Source organism: Macaca thibetana, chromosome 9 (assembly GCF_024542745.1).
Source record: "Macaca thibetana thibetana isolate TM-01 chromosome 9, ASM2454274v1, whole genome shotgun sequence".
NCBI lineage: Eukaryota > Metazoa > Chordata > Mammalia > Primates > Cercopithecidae > Macaca > Macaca thibetana.
Genome location: NC_065586.1, coordinates 30,674,281 through 30,692,613, shown reverse-complemented (window position 1 = coordinate 30,692,613; position 18,333 = coordinate 30,674,281). Strand labels below are relative to the sequence as shown.

Below are 18,333 nucleotides of genomic sequence, written 5' to 3'. Positions count from 1 at the left end.
TCATCCTAAGTATTGAAGTTAAGGTTCTAAATGACATTTAATAGTATGATTTATTTTCTATCTTAAACTTTATAGGGCACAAAGCAAGATCCTATCCTTTCATATTGCTTTTTTATTTTTAAAGAGTCTGACTGATGATAAAAATCTAAGCTTAAAAACTGTCAAATGATTTATGATATTTCATTTATTTTTCAAAGGATTGGGGTGTCACCAGTAAGCCTATTAGAATTTTAGGTTTAAAGTTCCTTGATTTTAAAAAAGACCAGCTGCATAAACAAGTTTTGAGCTTTGTAATTTAATTCTGTGTGATTTTTTTTTAATACTTCAAAGTACCAAAGTAGGTAGTTTTTCTTAGGTCATAAATAGTTGTTTATGTCATTACGATCTCAAACTTTCAAGTACATTTTAAGATCTACTTTTTAAAAATATTGATTTTTTTTATTGTGTTCGTTACAACCTCAAGATATTTCTTCTGTCTACTTAAATCTCCCTTTATTCATGGGCTGACAGCAACAAAGGTAGAACATGGAGAAACTGGAGGAAACCTGCTTTTAAAAAATTGGAATTCTGTAGTCAAGTATGTATAATCCAATGTCTTTGAGAAATATTGTGAAACCACTTTAAAGCTGTTTTTTAATGACACTTTTAAGTTTAGGGTAATTGTAAATTTGCATGCAGTTACAAAAGATAACATATGTTCCATGCACTGCTTACACAATCCCCCCAGTGGTAACATCCAGGATATTAACACTGATGCATTCTAGATCTTACTCGGATTTTCCTAGTTTTTCTTGAACTCATTTGTGTGTATATTTATTTATTTCTAATTTTTATCACATGTAGCTTCTTGTATCTACTACAGTCAAGATGAACATATCCATCACAAAGATTCCTAATGTTGACCTTTTATAATCACACTCATCTACCTTCCCACTTCCCATCCCTGTCCCCAACCCCTGGCAACCACTAATCTGTCCCCTACCTCCATAATTTTTCCATTTTAATGATGTTATTTAAATAGATCCTTAGATTTAACTTTTTTTAATTTAACTTTTTCATTCTCTTGAGATTATCTCTTGAGATTAATATTTCCTTGAGATTCATCCAACTTGTGTTTGTTAATAACTTGTTCATTTTGATTACTAAGTGGTATTCCATTAAAATCAATTTTGATTTTTAGTTTATATGCAAACATAAAATGTGAAGCAATAATGCAAAATATCAGTTTAAAAGGTGTTTAAGACATTGTTGAAATTAACCTATTAAAATTACATTTTTTTGTCATTTTAGTCATTTGGATTGGATTTGTCTATGGCTTAATATGCTAAGACTGGATGAATCATCACCTGTATACTGAACATATAGTTCCGGTGGGAACATTCTGTTCCCTAACTCATTTTAATAAAAACCATGAGGTTGGAGATACAAGAGAAGTCCTTGTTCTGATTCCAGCAGATTTGCTGTTTAGTTTTTTCTTTCCTTTTACAACCTGTGATTACCCACCTAACTCTCTTCATATAGCCTGTTGTTACCTAAGTAATTCTTCCCCTTGTGCCTGTGTTTGCTTTTTCAACTAAATGATTAGTGTCTTAATTTCTAGGCTGACTAAGATACTTCTTTCCTCCTTCCTCCCTAAATTTCCTTACTCTTTCTCTGCCCTGAAAGAAAGGGGTAAGATGATGAGTACCAAGAATAAAAGTATTTGACTTCATCTGGGAGGCCAGAGAAGGCTTCCCTAAGGAGGATACATTTAAGCAGACATCTGATGGATGATTAAGAGTCAACTAGGAGAAGAGGAGGAAGAAATAGCATTTCAAACAGAGGAAAGAAAGGGCATGGGCAAAGACCCTGTGGTAGGGAGGAGCAAAGCAAGCAGGAAGAATTGGAATCAAGCCAAGTGGAGAATGGGCTGAGAGAACCAAGGGAATATATGGTATGAAATTAGACTGGAAAGGGAGGCAGAGTTCAGACCTTATAGAGTTTTTTAGGTCATATTTAATAAAGATCAGTGCTTATTCTAAGACCAAGGAGAAACAAATAAAAGGTTTTAAGCATGAAGTTGACCAGATTTGCAATCTGTAAAGATCCTTTTGGCTGCAGCGTGGATGGTACTTTGTGGTAAAGGATGGAAGTGTGTTGATTGGTTACAGGCCATTTTAGTGGGGTACACTGGAGAGGATGGAGCTTGAGATAAAGTTAGAGTGGTGCAGTTATAGAAAAGATAACAGATATAATTCTTAAATCACAACAGATATGTTGTATTAGAAATGGGAGAGGAAAGAGAACTGTGTGAAAAATAACTACTAGATTTCTGATTACAGCATTTAGACAGCAAGGGAATCCCAGAAGCAGATCACATTTTGGGAACATCATGCATTTCAGAGGCAGAAAATTTCAGATGGCTTTGAGACACACAAGAGGAAAGGTCGAATAGTAATAATGATAATAGCTAATATTGTTGAGCATTTACAGTTATTATAGCATTTTTTAAGCTGGGGACATGGAAACACAGATGTTAAGAGACTTGTCCAATATCAGACAGTAAGTGGAAGAAATGGGATTTGAATCTACATACTTCACTTCCAGAGCCCATGCATCTTACCACTCTGTATGCTGCCTGTGTAGACAGATGTGGACCTACAGATATGTAGGTGTGGAGCTCATAGAAGGGGTCTGGACTAGAGATTAAAAGTACAGAACAAAAAAATATATTTTTATTTATGTCTCTGAAATGGATGAGATATCCTAGGGAGAGAATGTAAAGTGAGACATGATGTTTACCTTGAGGCTCTTCAGCATTCAATGGCCAAGGATAGCAAGATAGGGAGAGGGAAAGACCATGGGCTTCTGGTTGATATAAGAGAAAAAGGGGAGGTTAAGGAGATAACGAACAGTGGTGATTGTACTGCTAACATATCCAATACAGAAGGGTCTTGGAGGAGTGGTGTAGTGGGGCTCAAGCACTTTGGGAAGTGAATAGGAGATGAGGACATGAAGTCAGAACATTTAGGCAACTCTGTAGAGAAGTTTATTTGAAGCTGGAAGTGTCTGGATAGGCCTGTGAGCTATAGCTGGAGGGAGATGTGAGGCCAAGCGGCTTTGTTTTGCCGTTATTTTAAAGGAAGAGACTGGTGTTTGTTTAAAAACCAGTGCAAAAAGATCTGCATAAGAAGAAGAGGTTGAATATATAAATGAGAGAAGGAATAATATTTTCATGTTGTTGGGAAAACAGGAGAGAATGGGATTAGGCATATGCAGAGAGTCTGGCATTTGGAAGGAGGAGGGGCACCACTTTGGTGTGTCAAGTCTGGAGTAGGAAGGACTGCAGCCACTTTGATAAGTTGTATGTGATACCGGGAAGGAGAGTGACTTTCCATCAGATAACTTCTGTTTCCTTTGGAAAATGAAGGTGAAATAATCTAGAGAGAGCATGAAGAGGAGAATAGTACTGAAGGTTTGAGGAGTTAAGGAGAACAGGTTTAGTGTCAGGCATCAAAGAGGCTGGCTCTTGTGTTTCCAAAAATAATCTGTGCAGTGAGTTTCCTAGTTGAACACAAACACCCTTTTCGGAGCAGTTGCAGAGTTTGAGGAGATGGGAATTTGTAGGACACAGAGACTTACGCTGCTCTAAATGTGGTTTCTGTATTGTGTGTGTCCATTTCTCCTGAGAGTAAGGTCAGTATTAAAGCTGAGAAGGAGATGGGAGGCATGAGATGGTCTGTGGAAATTTTTAAACACATTTTTTAAGGCAAACATTTGTAGTGATTTAAATTACTTTATTGAAAGAGTCTTCTGACACATCACATGTTATCTTACGTTTTACTTATTTTAGAAAACAGTTTATTCACCAGCAAGGCTCTTCAACTGGCTTTTTGAGGACAGGGCCCCTATCTCACTAAGCAAGCTACTGAGTGTGTGTCCCACAGGTATTTGCTAAATAAATGGTGAGAAAAGCGCTAGATATTACAACTCTGTTGGTACTGTGGCTACATTTTATTTGGCCAAGGGATTTTTTTGCTTTATGTTTTTTTGTAAACCTAAATAGATGTTCTCATTTGAAATTATAATGATCTCCATTTTTTAACGTGCCAAGAGAGTGATTTTCCCTTACCCAATTAAAAGTTTGATTTATTTAATGTAACTGAGAAGTGTGAATCATAAATGAAACATTATATGTATTTATTTTTCATATTTTTTAAGTTATGAAAATGTATTTGCTTGAACTACTGTATTCTAAGATTTTGATACATTTTTTAGTGACTCTTCTGGATGTTTTCTATTCCAGAAAATATGAAATTTTAGTTTTGATTTTTCATAAAAAGATACATTGAATATGATAGCTTTAATTTTAACTCTACTAATTTAGATTGGCCTAGGGACAATGCTTACATAAAAATTCTTACATAAAAAAAAAGAACACACTAAGAAATATTTTATTTTTACCATAGGTAAAAAGGTGATGAGTTTCTCTAACTATAGGTGGGGTTTTTTTGTTGTTGTTTGTTTTATTGGCCAAAATACAAATAAAGATTCATCTAAAGCAGTGGTTCTCCAAAGGGGTGGTATATCAATACTAACTTATAAAGTTGCTTTCTGCCCCTTTGCAAGATTGTGTCTCCGTTCTTCATGCTACCAAGCCCCTGCTGAGACTCTCTTCATACTGACTAGATTGTTTTCTGCTCCAGTCGGGTTTGGAAGTGTTCACATTTTTTTTCTACTGTATATTTGCCTCTTTGTCCATCTATGGCTGTAGGAAGCTTATCCTGGGAGTGGAGGAAAAGATGTTTTGTCATTGCCACATTCTTCTGGACATAGACTGGAGGACTATAGGAATGTAAGCATTTGCTGAAACATAGTACTCTTTTCTGTTTGTAAGCACCTATTCATTATTACTGTCATTGACCCTTATCTCTATCTTTCCCAGGGTTCCTTGCTTCCTTCAATCTATGATCACTTTAAATATGGTCTTTCCTCTCCCCTGCACCTGTAGTCTCAGGTGAATCTTCTTCCCACTCCCACACAAGGTAATTGTACTCTAACACCTAGAAAAACCTGAAGTTTTTGTGCAGCCAGCCTGTCCTGCACAAGGACAGAGAGCTTCAGGAGCTTGCTTTTCAAGAAGTGCCCAGCTGAACCTAGGGAGCTTCAGTCCTCAGGAACAAATGTGAAAGAAGATCTAGCTAGACAAACTGTGAAAAGAATACATTTACCTGCCATGACCTTTACATTGGTTATTAGGATAGTTCAGAAGTCTCTTTGCATCACTATACGTACCCTACTTGTGTGGATATTTTGTGATATGGTCATCAAAATTGGAAGAAGGCATGGCATACCAGCTTGAAAGAATATTTTTAGATTCAGGCTCCATGGTGGTTACCATGTGACTGCTTAAGCCACAGCTGCTTCTAAAACACCTTTGCCATACTTCACTTTTTCTAATTTAATTAGATCATATAGTTAGTGTCATTAATTTGGGATGGAAGCACCCTTCTGTCATGACTACTGTCCCTCACAAGTTTGAAAATGATTCACCATGCATATTAAAAAGTAAAATGCTTTTATTACTTTCATCAAGAGGCCATATGATACAAAGGTAAGCTGTTCAGGATGAAGATGAAAAAGTGAGTAGGAAAAGAAAATTAAAGTAAAAAGTTACTTTCTGAGATTTATTATTTCTGGCACTATTTTTGGATTTTGGGTTCATATTTTAGAAGGTAAAATCTCAGTCGACAATCAGGAGTTCTGTGTTTTATTCAGTTAGAAAGTTTTGATGTATTTGGAAAGTCATGTAATTTTCCTGTTGTCCAAGTAAAAATGGCCATGATTCCATAGTAGAAGCTTATGGAGACTATGTGTGAAGGTTCTGAATGGTTTATTACATAATCATAGAAACAAAAGTTAAGTATTTCTTTGGTTTTGTAACTTCATATAATTCAAGAGATAGTATTTAAGTCATATTCATGTATATGTTAAAAAAATTTTAGTACTTTACTAAAGTGGTAAACTTTCATATTACACAGTTCAATAAGGCAAATATCTTTATGACTTTTGCATAAGATCCTAAATACTGGGTTTTTTTTCAAAAAAATGTAGATGTGATTAATGTTATGCTAATAATACTGTTTTGTAATTTTCTCTTAAAAGTTTGTAAATTCAGTTTCCTTTTTTAGGTGTGTTGAAGAAAGTACACACATCTTATCTTCTGAACATTTTGATGGAATTAACCACAAACCTCATGCAAGAACAGTAAAAGGTATTTTGTTAAATAATTTTTGCATATTGATGTAGTGCTCTTAATTTCTAGATTTTCCTCACAAAGGCCTACCTTAAATCAACTGCAGTGGATACTACTTCACAGAATATATTTTGTAAGAGAAGTTTCTTAATCATAAAATATATTTATTCTGTACCAAGTCGTATGATACTTCTTTCAGAAAGTGCTTGTGCAGACAAAATTTCAGTATTAGTAGTATGAAATAGCATCATTTATTTTCACTGTGCACATGTATATATTTTTTATATGCAGAGTACATGTAGTCATGTATTTAAAACATGCCCACGAGACAGATATGAAATTAATCAGGAAACGTAGGACAGCTGCGTTCATTTCCTACTTTGCTCTCCTTGGAGTTCTTCAGAATAGATGTGTTTAAGAGCAAATCCAAAGTGAGCATCTTACTGTGCATACCTCTTAACATTAGGATGATATTAAATGGCGTGGTGAGCCCTTAAAAAGGTAAACACCCTCCTGAAAGCACCAGAATAGCTTGGGCTCCATTCCCAGATCCCATGTTATAGGCCACATAGACCTAACAGACATCTGTAGAATACTCCACTTAAAGAGCAGAACACACATTCAAGTGCATATGGAACACTCTTCAGGATAGATTATTGGGACATAAAATTAGCTTCAATATATGTAAAAAGGAATGAAATAATACAAAAGTTTGTTCTCTGACCACTATAGAATACAATTAGAAATAAGTAACAAAAGAAAATTTGGGAAATGCACAAATATATAGAAATTAAATGACATACTCCTAATTTGGGAAATGCACAAATATGTGGAAATTAAATAATATACTTCTAAATAATCAGAGTCAAAGAAGAAATCACAAGGGAAATCAGAAAATGTCTTGAGATAAATTAACCTAAAGCACTACATACCAAAATTTATGGGCTGCAACTTTAAAAAGCAGTGTTTAGAGAGAAATTTATAGCTATAAATGCTTATTTTTTTCAAAAAAAGAAAGATCTCAAATTGATAATCCAACTTTTCACCTTAAGAACCTAGAAAAAGAAGAGCAAACTAAACCTAAGCAAGCAGAAGGAAGAAAATAATAAAGATGAAAGTGCAAATAAATGAAAGAATAAAAACGATAGAGAAAATCAATAAAAGCAAAAGTTGGTCCTTTGAAAGATCAGCAAAATTTATGAACCTTTAGCTGGACTAACCAGGATAAAAGAATAATCAGCAATGAAAGAGCGGATACCACTACCGACTCTACAGAAATTTAAAAAAGGTAATTATATGCTAAAATATTTGGTGACTTAAATGAAATGGATAAATTCCTAAAAAACAAAAACTACCAAAACGGAGTCAAGAAGACAGAGAAAATATGAACCTATAACAAGTTAAGTGATTGAATTATAATTTTAAAAATTTCCCCCTTCATACACACAAAAAACCCAGGCCCGTATGTCCTCACTGTGAATTTTACCAAAAATATAGAAAAGAATTTATGCCAATCTTTTACAAACTTCTCCAAAAAAATACAAGAGGAGAGAATACTTCCTGACTGATTCTGTAAGGCGAGTGTATTACCCTGATAAAAATGGACAAGACAACAAGAACACAAGAAAACTATAGACCAGTATCTTTGGTCTATAGTTCTGATGTAAGAATTCTTGGCCGGGTGTGGTGGCTCACACCTGTAATCCCAGCACTTTGGGAGGCTAAGGCAGGTGCATCACCTGAGGTCAGGAGTTTGAGACCAGGCTGGCCACCATGGTGAAACTGCGTCTCTACTAAAAATACAAAAATTAGCTGGGCGTGGTGGCTAGTGCCTGTAATCCCAGCTACTCTGGAGGCTAAGGCAGGTGAATAGCTTGAATCCAGGAGGCAGAGGTTTCAGTGAGCCAAAATTGCGCTATTGCACTTCAGCCTGGGCGACAAGAGCAAGACTCCATCTTAACAAACAAAAATTCTCAACAAAATGCTGGAAAATTAAATCTAGTGACATGAAAAGCATTAACATCAAGACCAAATGGGATATATGTCAGGAATGCAAGATTGCTTTGACATATGAAAATCTGTGTTGACACCACATTAATAGAATAGAGAACAGAAGTCACATGATCATCTTAATAGACACAGAAAAAGCACTTGACAAATTCTAAGTCCCTTTTATCATACAAACACTGAACAAACTAGGAATAGAAGGGAACTTCCTCACCCTGATAAAGAGAATCTACAAAAACTACACAGCTAACATCATACTTAATGGTGAAAAACTGAGAGTTTGCCCTCTAAGATCAGGAACAAGACAAGAATGTGTTATCTTGCTGTTTCTATTTAACATTGCACTGGAGGTTCTAAGCAGGGCAGCTAGGTAAGAAAAAGAAAAGCATCCAGATTGGAAAGGCAGAAGAAAAACGTTCTCTGTTTGTAGATGACATCTTTTATGTAAAAATATCTAAGGAATCCCCTAAAAAATTGTTAGAACTAATAAATGAATACAGCAAGTCTGAAAGATACAAGATCAGTACAAAGATGAATTGTATTTATATATGCTACCAATGAACAATCTGGAAATTAAGAATAAAACTGAGAAATTAAGAAAACAATGACATTGGCAGTAGCATCAAAGAGAATAAATACTCAGGAATAAGTATTTACAAATAAGCAAAAGAAGTGCAAGACGTGCACACCAAAACTACAAAATATTGTTGTGAAAAATTGAAGACCTAAATAAGTGGAAAGACATCTGTGTCTTTGAATTGGAAAACTCACATTGTTAAGATGGTAATACACCCCAAATTGTTCTAGTTTCAATGCAGTCTGAAAATTTCAGCTGCCCCTTTTGTAGAAATTGACAAGTTGACCCTAAAATTAATATGGAAATGCAAGGAATCCATAACAGCCAAAATAGTATTGAAAAAGAAAAGCAAAGTTTGAAAACTCCCCATTCTCAATTTCAAGAGTTACTACAAAGCTATAATAAATAACAGTGTGGTACTGGCATAAGGATATACATACAGATCAATGGAATAGGGTCTAAAAATAAACTGTTACATCTGTGGTACACTGATATTCAACAAGGGTACCAAGACACTCTTGATAGTCTTTTCAGCCAGTAGTCTTGGGACAACTGGATATCCTCACACAATATATAAAAATTAATTCAAAATGGATCAAAGACCTAAATGTAAGAGATAAAAACAATATAAAACTCTTAGAGGAAAACATAGACTGAAATCTTTATAACCTTGTGGTAGGCAGTGGTTTCTTAGATTGATACCAAAAGCATAAACAACAAAAGAAAACTATATAAGTTGGACTACACTAAAATTAAAAACTTTTGTACTTCAAAGGACACCATCAAGAAAGTGAAAAGACAGCCCACAAAATGGGAGAAAATATTTGCAAATCTTTTATCTGATAAAGAACCTGTACCCAATGTATATAAAGAACTCTTACAACTCAACAATAAAAATAACCCAATTAAAACTAGTCAAAGAAATTGAATAGACATTTTTCCAAAGAAGATTTGCAAATTGCCAATGAGCACATGAAAAGATTCTCAACATTGTTAGTCATTAGGGAATAGCCACAATGAGATACCGCTTCGTGCCTCGTGGGATGGCTGTAATTTAAATATGGACAAAAACAAGTATTAGTGAGGATTTGTTGACATTGGAAACCCTATACATTATTGGTGGGAATGTAAATGGGAAACTTCTTAGGAAAACAATCTGGAAAATCCTCAAAAGGTTAAACAGAGAGTTACCCTAAGACACAGCCAGTATTTATATTGAAAACCTCTTCCATTCCTGTGTGTAACACTGTAAAGGGGTAAATGGTACCGTATGTGAAGTGTATCACAAATAACTCCTCCTAGGTGGTCTGTTACTATGTCAGATTCTTAGGGTACCATATGAACATAAAGGGGTGTGAACCCAACCCTCTAGAGCTTCTTGTCTGTTAGGAGTATGAGGCATTACAATTGTGGTAAGTACCATCAGGGAAAGATACAGGGGCCACTAAGATTATTAACAGGGATATCTGAACCTTGGTCAGGGACAGTTCTCTTTAAGGGGGTGATTTTCCCTTTAGATCCAAAGGATGAATCCAAGCTATCAAGGCAAAAAGGGCATAAGATAAGAGGGATTACAGGAAGTGGGGGCCAACACGTGTAAAGACTCTGTCAAGAGAGTCACAGGGTTTTCAGGAAATGGAAGGAAGGTCAGCGTGAATGAGACAAAGAAAATGAGGGGGTGAGGAGTGCATCCGAGAAGAAGGTCCAGACCAGACTGTGCACAACCTCATCAATGTGTTACGGCTTTGAAAGGTTTTCAGTCTGGGGTGACACATTCTAATCCGTGTTTTGAAGACATCCCTCTGGCTGTGTCAGTTAGAAAAGGGGCAAGAGTGGAAGTGGGAGGGACCAGTGAAGAGTACTCATGGTCTAGGCAGGGACTGATAGAGCAACTTGCACCAGACAGCTGGCAGTGGAGACGAGGAAAAGTGGACATATCTGAGGGCTTTTTGGAAGATAAAATTGATACTATTTGGCGAAAGCCAAGGTAGGGGAAGTAAGGGAGAGAGGTGTAAGGCATGGCTCCCAGACATTGGACTTTGGAAAGTGAATGAGTTGGAGGGCTGTTTCTAAGCCAGAGATTTTCCTTCATGATACACTTTGTTATGAACAACTTCAAGTAACATGATTGGATTTTTTTTCTGTTGACAAGTATCTCTTTCTTACTGAGGCAGTCACATATAATACAGAATTATGTGATTTGCTGATAGCAAATATTTGGGGAGAGTACAAATTTCTGAAAATTAGACAATTTTTTTTATTTGCCAGATGAATTTTGCTCTGAGAGTCTCTGTTGTCCTAGTCTGTCTCCTGTGTCTTTTTTTTTTTTTTTTTTTTTTTTTTACTGTGCATGAGCTGTTTTTAATTTGTTGTGCTGTTACTAAAGTTCTGAAGGCTGCAGTTAAAACATTCCAATTTCTCCCTTCCATCTTTATTGATTCTCAAGATTTTACACAGAAAATTCTTTGGGGGCTAGAACAGCAGTAATTGCATCACACTGTTTTCAAGACTTCAAGTTTCAAAAGCAAATCATTAAAAAAATACAGTTCCTGATTTAAGTTAGATACAGGGACAAAAAAGTAGCACATACTTGAAGGTTACATGGTCTACAAATGGTGGCACTATTTTCCTTGGGAGAGTAGTTCTGTTGGTATATATTTTTTTAATACCCAAAAGGCTCAACCTCAAGCAGTAATAAACTTACAAGCAAAAGTCCTGTGTCTTCTTAAAATGTGTTTGGCCTTGCCGATCCTCCCCCAGTGCTGTAGAGATCATCTGACATGTGAGCCTCCTCATTTTTATGTAAGTAATGAAAGTAGACTCTGAAATAATTTTCTGGCAAGTAACTACCTTCCAATGAGAAATATTTGGACTGAATGTAGTTTTAGCAATTTCTTATTTCCTTGGCCAGCCAAAGTCTTAAAATGCCAAGTTCTTTGGGGATGCTTTTATTCTCCAGTTATGTAGAAGTGATGGTGTTTTCTTATAACTTCTAAAAGCCACACTGGCAATTCAACACTACACTGAAATAAATTTTAATTTACACCCTAAAATCATTTTCATATGATCCCTGAAGAGTTAGTTATTAGGCATCCACTTGCATTTAGGATGCCAGCACACAGAACCAACTGACCTGTAAAGATCTTATAAGAAAGAGAGTATGCAAATGGGTTATAGTTTCAGTTATAACTGTTGTAAGAAAGGTGACTTCCTGATTATTGGTGTTTATTGTTAATGTATCAGTAATGGGCAAATATTATAAATCTGTAAATGCCAAACACAGGAAAGCTAGAGGCAAATTTGTGTTAGAATCAGGACAGTCATTTAGAGAAAGTCATAGTGACCTGCCTTTTGCATTTTTCTCCTGGGGCATTTTCACTAACATTTGTTCTCATGAACCAGCACACACAGGAAGGAATCAGGGACTACTGTTCCTAATTTTTCAGTGAGAATACTGACACTCACATCTATTTGAAACAAGTTTCCGTTTTTCTCACTGGAGTATAGGCCATCTAAAAATTAGTGTTTTATTATTGATGAGCATTAACTATCATTGTTTTTCATGTGTACTTATTCTGTTGTGCATTTTAATTTCTGAGAATACTGAGGACAGAACCCAGTACCTGTCTTCAAACCTCAGCTCCACATTTTACTAGCTGGGTGAGCTTAGACAAGTTACTTAATCTCTCTGTGCATGAATTTCCTTGTATGTAAAATGGGGATCATAAAATATCCATCCCAAGGCTGTGATGAGAATTAAAGAAATTAGCATATACTTAAAATGCCGAGAACACTGTTTGGAGCCATAGAAATCTCAAAATAAATGTTAGTTGCTGCTGCTGTTATACCAATAAAATAGCTCTCTAACTCCCACATGAAAATTAAGAGGTTAATTCAGTTACGGTTATTGGTGGTGGTGGTTTTCTTTGTTGTTTGGGCTATTGTGGTGGAGTAAGGGCAAGGTTACATAGCTCATAAGTGGTATAAACCAGGTTTACTAAGTCATTGATTTAGAGTAGGGACTAGCAAACCAAATTGGGCCTGGTTTTGTGTGGACTGCAAGCTAAGAATGATTTTTATATTTCTAAATTATTGAAAAAAAAACAAGGAAGACAATATTTTGTGATCAATGAAAATGATATAAAATTTTGTTTCAGTATCCATACATTTTTTTTTTTTTTTTTTTTTTGAGACGGAGTCTCGCTCTGTCGCCCAGGCTGGAGTGCAGTGGCCGGATCTCAGCTCACTGCAAGCTCCGCCTCCCGGGTTTACGCCATTCTCCTGCCTCAGCCTCCCGAGTAGCTGGGACTACAGGCGCCCACCACCTCGCCTGGCTAGTTTTTTTGTATTTTTTAGTAGAGACGGGGTTTCACCGTGTTAGCCAGGATGGTCTCGATCTCCTGACCTCGTGATCCGCCCGTCTCGGCCTCCCAAAGTGCTGGGATTACAGGCTTGAGCCACGGCGCCCGGCCATCCATACATAGTTTTTATTGAAACTTCGTAAATAACCTTACATTTTGCTTGTAACTGTTTTCTTACTATACTAGTAGAATAGTTATGACACAGATGGTAGGGTCCACAAAACTGAAAATATTTACCATGTAACACTTTACAGAAAAAGTTTTCCAATGCCTGCTTTGTGGGGTTATCAGTTACGTTGATTACAGTGAATGCCTACCTTTTATATTGCCTTACTTTGACAAAAGATGGTTGCATAAGAAAGTGTATAACTTTAATTAGTTATCCTTGTGGCCAGAAAACTTTTGTTTGTTTTGTTTTGTTTTGTTTTGTTTTCAAAAGAATAATTTTCTACGTTGGTTAAAATTTTTCTTGAAACTGGCGTACAAGTTCATGTGTAGAGTTAATTCAACTCTAGTAGATGTGTAAGTATATACATGCCAAAAACTAGACATATTCACTTGAGTATTAAGATTTGGATTCGTCTCAAGAGTTGTCAAAACAAAAGTCTGACTCTGTGTGCCCTGTGTTGGGGGGGCGTTTGGGGGGGTGAGGAGGAGGTTCAGTACATTTGCTATTCCATATTTCTTCTTTTTTTTTTTTGAGATGGAGTCTTGCTCTGTCACCCAGGCTGGAGTGCAGTGGCACGATCTCGGCTCACTGCAAGCTCTGCCTCCCAGGTTCACGCCATTCTCCCACCTTAGCCTCCCAAGTAGCTGGGACTACAGGTGCCCGCCACCACACCCAGCTAATTTTTTGTATTTTTAGTAGAGACAGGGTTTCACTGTGTTAGCCAGGATGGTCTTGATCTCCTGACCTCGTGATCCACCCGTCTTGGCCTCCCAAAGTGCTGGGATTACAGGCGTGAGCCACCATGCCTGGCCTCCATATTTCTTTTTTAAAAGATTATTGAAATATAATGAATTCTGAAACAACCTGTTAATAAGATGAATTTTTAAATGATAATGTACCTTAAGAGTATAGTATTATAATCCCATTTTGGAAGTTACTTGTGGTTATTTCTTTAAAGCCTTTGCTTTTGTGACTGAAAGCCTGATATTTATAAGGTAGCCAAACTCTGGAGGCTTTTAGCAGTTGTATTTGGAGAACATGTGCTTTAATTTTGTCATACCAATCCTTTAGGCAAATAACCTTTTCTTCTATCTATGTGCTGTTTTTAAGTATGATGTGGATCTTTCTTATTTGGTTAGTTATATAATTTTTATTTAGCATCTTCTTTCACCTTGAATATCTGCAAAATCTTGTAACTCCTTTTTTTAAGGTTTTGTATCATTCAAAGTTAATTCATCAAATATTTTGAAAGACTTCGTCCAAGGTCCTGAAGCTAAGAATGTGACAGACTTGCACCTTGCCCCTGTAGAGTTTTGAGTCTGGTGAGGAAGATAGATGTGAAGTTAATATAGGTGTAGTCAGTGTTGGGAAAGGAGAATTAAATTGTGCAAAGAAAATATAGAATAATAAGACCTTATCTAATCTGAAGAAGGCAGAGAATATTCTTTGAATTTTTAAAAAAATGCGTGATGATTTTGAAAATCCATCCTTAACTGAAGATCTGTTACTGAGTTGAAATTATTTTGTGTTTAGAAAAAGTATTGAATGAGAATTATAAGAAATTACATACAGTGTCTCTCATTGATATAGGCACAATCTACTAAATTGCTACATTGGATGATTGATGGATGGACTTTACACATTTGATTTTGCCAGGAAATTATGTATTGAGTGTAATGGTCACCGTGGAATTCAAATGCAGAAAATATCAAAAGTGAAAAAAAGACTACTTGAAAATCAAAGTATCTGTTCTTCTTAAACAGAAATGTATTTTTAAAGTGGAATCTAACTAGGCATTTCCCCCCTTTTAGAACGGTTATTATTTTTAGTATAAAAATAGATGGTTATGTAGTTACATATGTATTATATAAATATATACAATATAGTTATATGTGTATGTATATATGCACACACATACATGTATTATACCCAATTAAAGGTGGAAATGCCACCAAGTCAAGCCCCAAAAGTAACCACTGTTGATAATTTGATGTTTCTCTGTGAGAATACAACTTTTTTTCCTTTAAAGGCAAGTGAGATCAGAATATACCTACTGTTCCCCAGCTTGCTTCACTTAAGATGATGTTATGGACATCTTTCCCTGGCAGTGTTGATTGAGAACCACCTCTCTCCCAGGTTCTACTTTATTCTTGTTGTTCTTATTGTTAATACTACTGTTTTAAGTAAGGTAGAACATTCAAAAGGTTTACAAAAAAATATACAGTAGAAAGTCATTTTTCTTTCCAATTCTTCCTTTTCCAGAGGCTACCACCCTTAACAATTTCTTACCTCTTGAAATCATCCTGTTACAGTTATTTGCCTTTACTTAGACTAAAGTTAACCCCCCAAACTAATCATTCATGAAGAAACCAAATGCTTAGTGAATTTACAGCAGCAACCAATTGATTTTGTAATATTATATTTAATATTGTATTTAAGTGTATTTAAAATTGTATACCAAAATGGTAACAGATTTCCCATTCATTGTATTTCAGTTTTAAGTTTAATGCTGTATGATTGTTGTTAGAGGATACAGTCTGGAGGTCAACAATCTCTGTCACCAGTTTGAAACCTTAAAGTAACTGTTTCAGGAGCAACCCCACAAGGCCCTGTGTGCCCCAGAGCACTGCCCCATGTCCTCACCCATATCTGCTTGTCTCACTGTCAGTATTGTGAGTACAGACCCAGGTCTTGAAGACCCCAGGAGGAAATGACCTTGCTGCTTTAATCTCAAAGCTAATTTAGGGGTTTACAGCTCATCTCTGTGATGCCATATTTTCACCTGATGATTGTAATCTGGAACTACTGGGTTAACTTGCTTTTTTCAGGTCGACTTTGTTAATGCCAGAGCCTGGGGAGTGGAGGTGCCTGGGTGGTGGTAGATTTAAGGGAGGTCAGAAATCTCCTCTGCCAGGACCACGACTGAGAAGATGTTATTTGTTGAAGCACTTGCTCTATAGCACTAGATCTTTTGTCAGCTGCTAATACTAAGGTAGCCTTATGAACAAGATTGCCTGAAACTCCCTGCCTTTCTGATAAACTCACCAGAGAACATGGGATGATAGTATTGGGGGGAATATAGAAAGAAATTAACCAGATCCAATCTTCGGAGTGGCTGTGTTGATATCCTATGGCCTGAAGAGCCCTAGGCTAGTACTTCCTTTTTATAGGCAGTATTTACTTTTATATAAAATATGTTCCTCAAAAAACTACCCAGATATACAGTGTGTAAAAGTAAAACAAACAAAAAGACATATGCTAAGAAGATATTCCTTTACCACAGAACTAGTAAAACATTATACAATTCAAAAAGAATATGTCATTCTTTTTGACAGATATGTATGTCTAGTATAAATATTGTATACTTTGTAAATATTCTTTAGTTTTATCATTTTTCTTTACAGTTGAGCACATACCTGGCTTAAGTCAAGTATGCTTCCATTAAAAGTTAAAGACTTGCCACATAAAGCACGCTGAGTGATTGCCATTTTTGCCTACTTTTATATTGCTTACAGTACCTATGCTACATATCACTACTATGATCACATTTACTTTTTTTATTGTGGTAAAAAACACATAACCTACAATTTACCTTCTTAACCCTTTTTAATTGCACATTTCAGTAGTGTTAATTACATTCACATTGTTGTGCAGGCAAACTCCAGAATTTTTCATCTTATAAAACTGGAACTGTATACCCATCAAACAACTCCCTATTTCTCCCTGATTTCTTCTCTTCCGGCCTGCCCTCCTCCCCGACCACAACCCCCTAGCCCCCGAAAACCACTATTCTGCTGTCTATCTTTGAATTTGATTACTCTAGATACCTGATATATATGGAATCTTACAATGTCTGCCCTTTTCTGATTGGCTTATTTCATTTAACATAGTCTCCTCAAGGTTAATGCGTATTGTAGCATGTGTCAGAATTTCTTTTCTTTTTAAAGTTGAATAATATTCCATTGTATGTATATATCACATTTTGTTGATCCATTTGTCTGTCAATGGGCAGTTGAGTTGCTTCACCTCTTGGCTGCTATAAAAAATGCTGCTATGAACATGGATATACATGTATCTCTTTGAGATCTTGCTTTCAGTTATTTTTGATATTCACACAGATGTGGAATTGCTAGACCATATGGTAACTCTATTTTTAATTTTGTGAGGTACTGCTGTACAGTATTCCATAGTTTCTGCACCATTTTACATTTCCAACGGTAAATAAGAGTTTCAATTTCTCCATATCCTCACCAACATTTGTTATTTTCTGGTTTTTTTTTTAAATAGTAGCCATCCTAATGAATGTGAGGTGATATCGCATTGTGGTTTTGATTTGCATTTTTCTAATTAGTGATGTACGTTTTTTAATATGCTTGTTGGCCATTTGTACATCATCTTTAGAGAAATGTCTATACAAGTCCTTTGCTCATGTTTAAGTTGGGTTATTTGGGTTTTGTTGAGTCATAGGAATTTGTTGTATGTTCTGAATATTAATTCCTTATCAGATAATTATTTTCAAATATTTTCTTTCATTCTATAAGTTGCCTTTTCACTCTGTTGATTGTATCTGTTGATACACGGAAGTTTTAAATTTTGATATAGTCCAGTTTATCTATTTTTACCTTTGCTGCCTATGTTTTTGGTGTCATCTCAGTCACATTTACTTTTAATCTTTTCATCTCCAAACACCCAAACTAATTTTTCTAAAGTAAGAACAAAATGTAATTAAATATTTAAATAATTCTAAAATAACTACTGCAAAGACAAAGATGACTACCTCCTGAAAGTGAACTCTTGGCTAGCACCATCATGCCCTAACTTGAAGTGTTGCTTCATCAGCTAATGTGAAAATGTACACATTTGGAGTACAAAATGCAGTTGGAGGTATGGATCTAGAAATAGATTGTGGGGACATGGGCAAATACAGGAAAACAAAGGAAGAGGAAAGCACTCCTAGTTGTATCCTTTTAATTGGGATCCTTGA

At 35.7% G+C, this 18,333-nt stretch overlaps 1 protein-coding gene across 8 annotated transcripts in view; it reads left to right on the top strand.

Moving 5' to 3' along the window:
- ZNF438 (zinc finger protein 438) overlaps positions 1-18,333 on the top strand; it is a 178,904-nt gene that overhangs the window by 109,156 nt on the left and 51,415 nt on the right. For 5 of the 8 annotated variants that reach the window (XM_050805630.1, XM_050805628.1, XM_050805626.1 and 2 more), the window contains one exon: positions 6,171-6,253. The gene's annotated coding sequence lies outside the window, so the exon portion shown is untranslated. Of the gene's footprint in view, positions 1-4,753; positions 4,835-4,924; positions 5,025-6,170; positions 6,254-18,333 lie in introns of all 8 variants that reach the window. The other 3 variants (XM_050805629.1, XM_050805632.1, XM_050805627.1) reach the window with 3 other exon arrangements.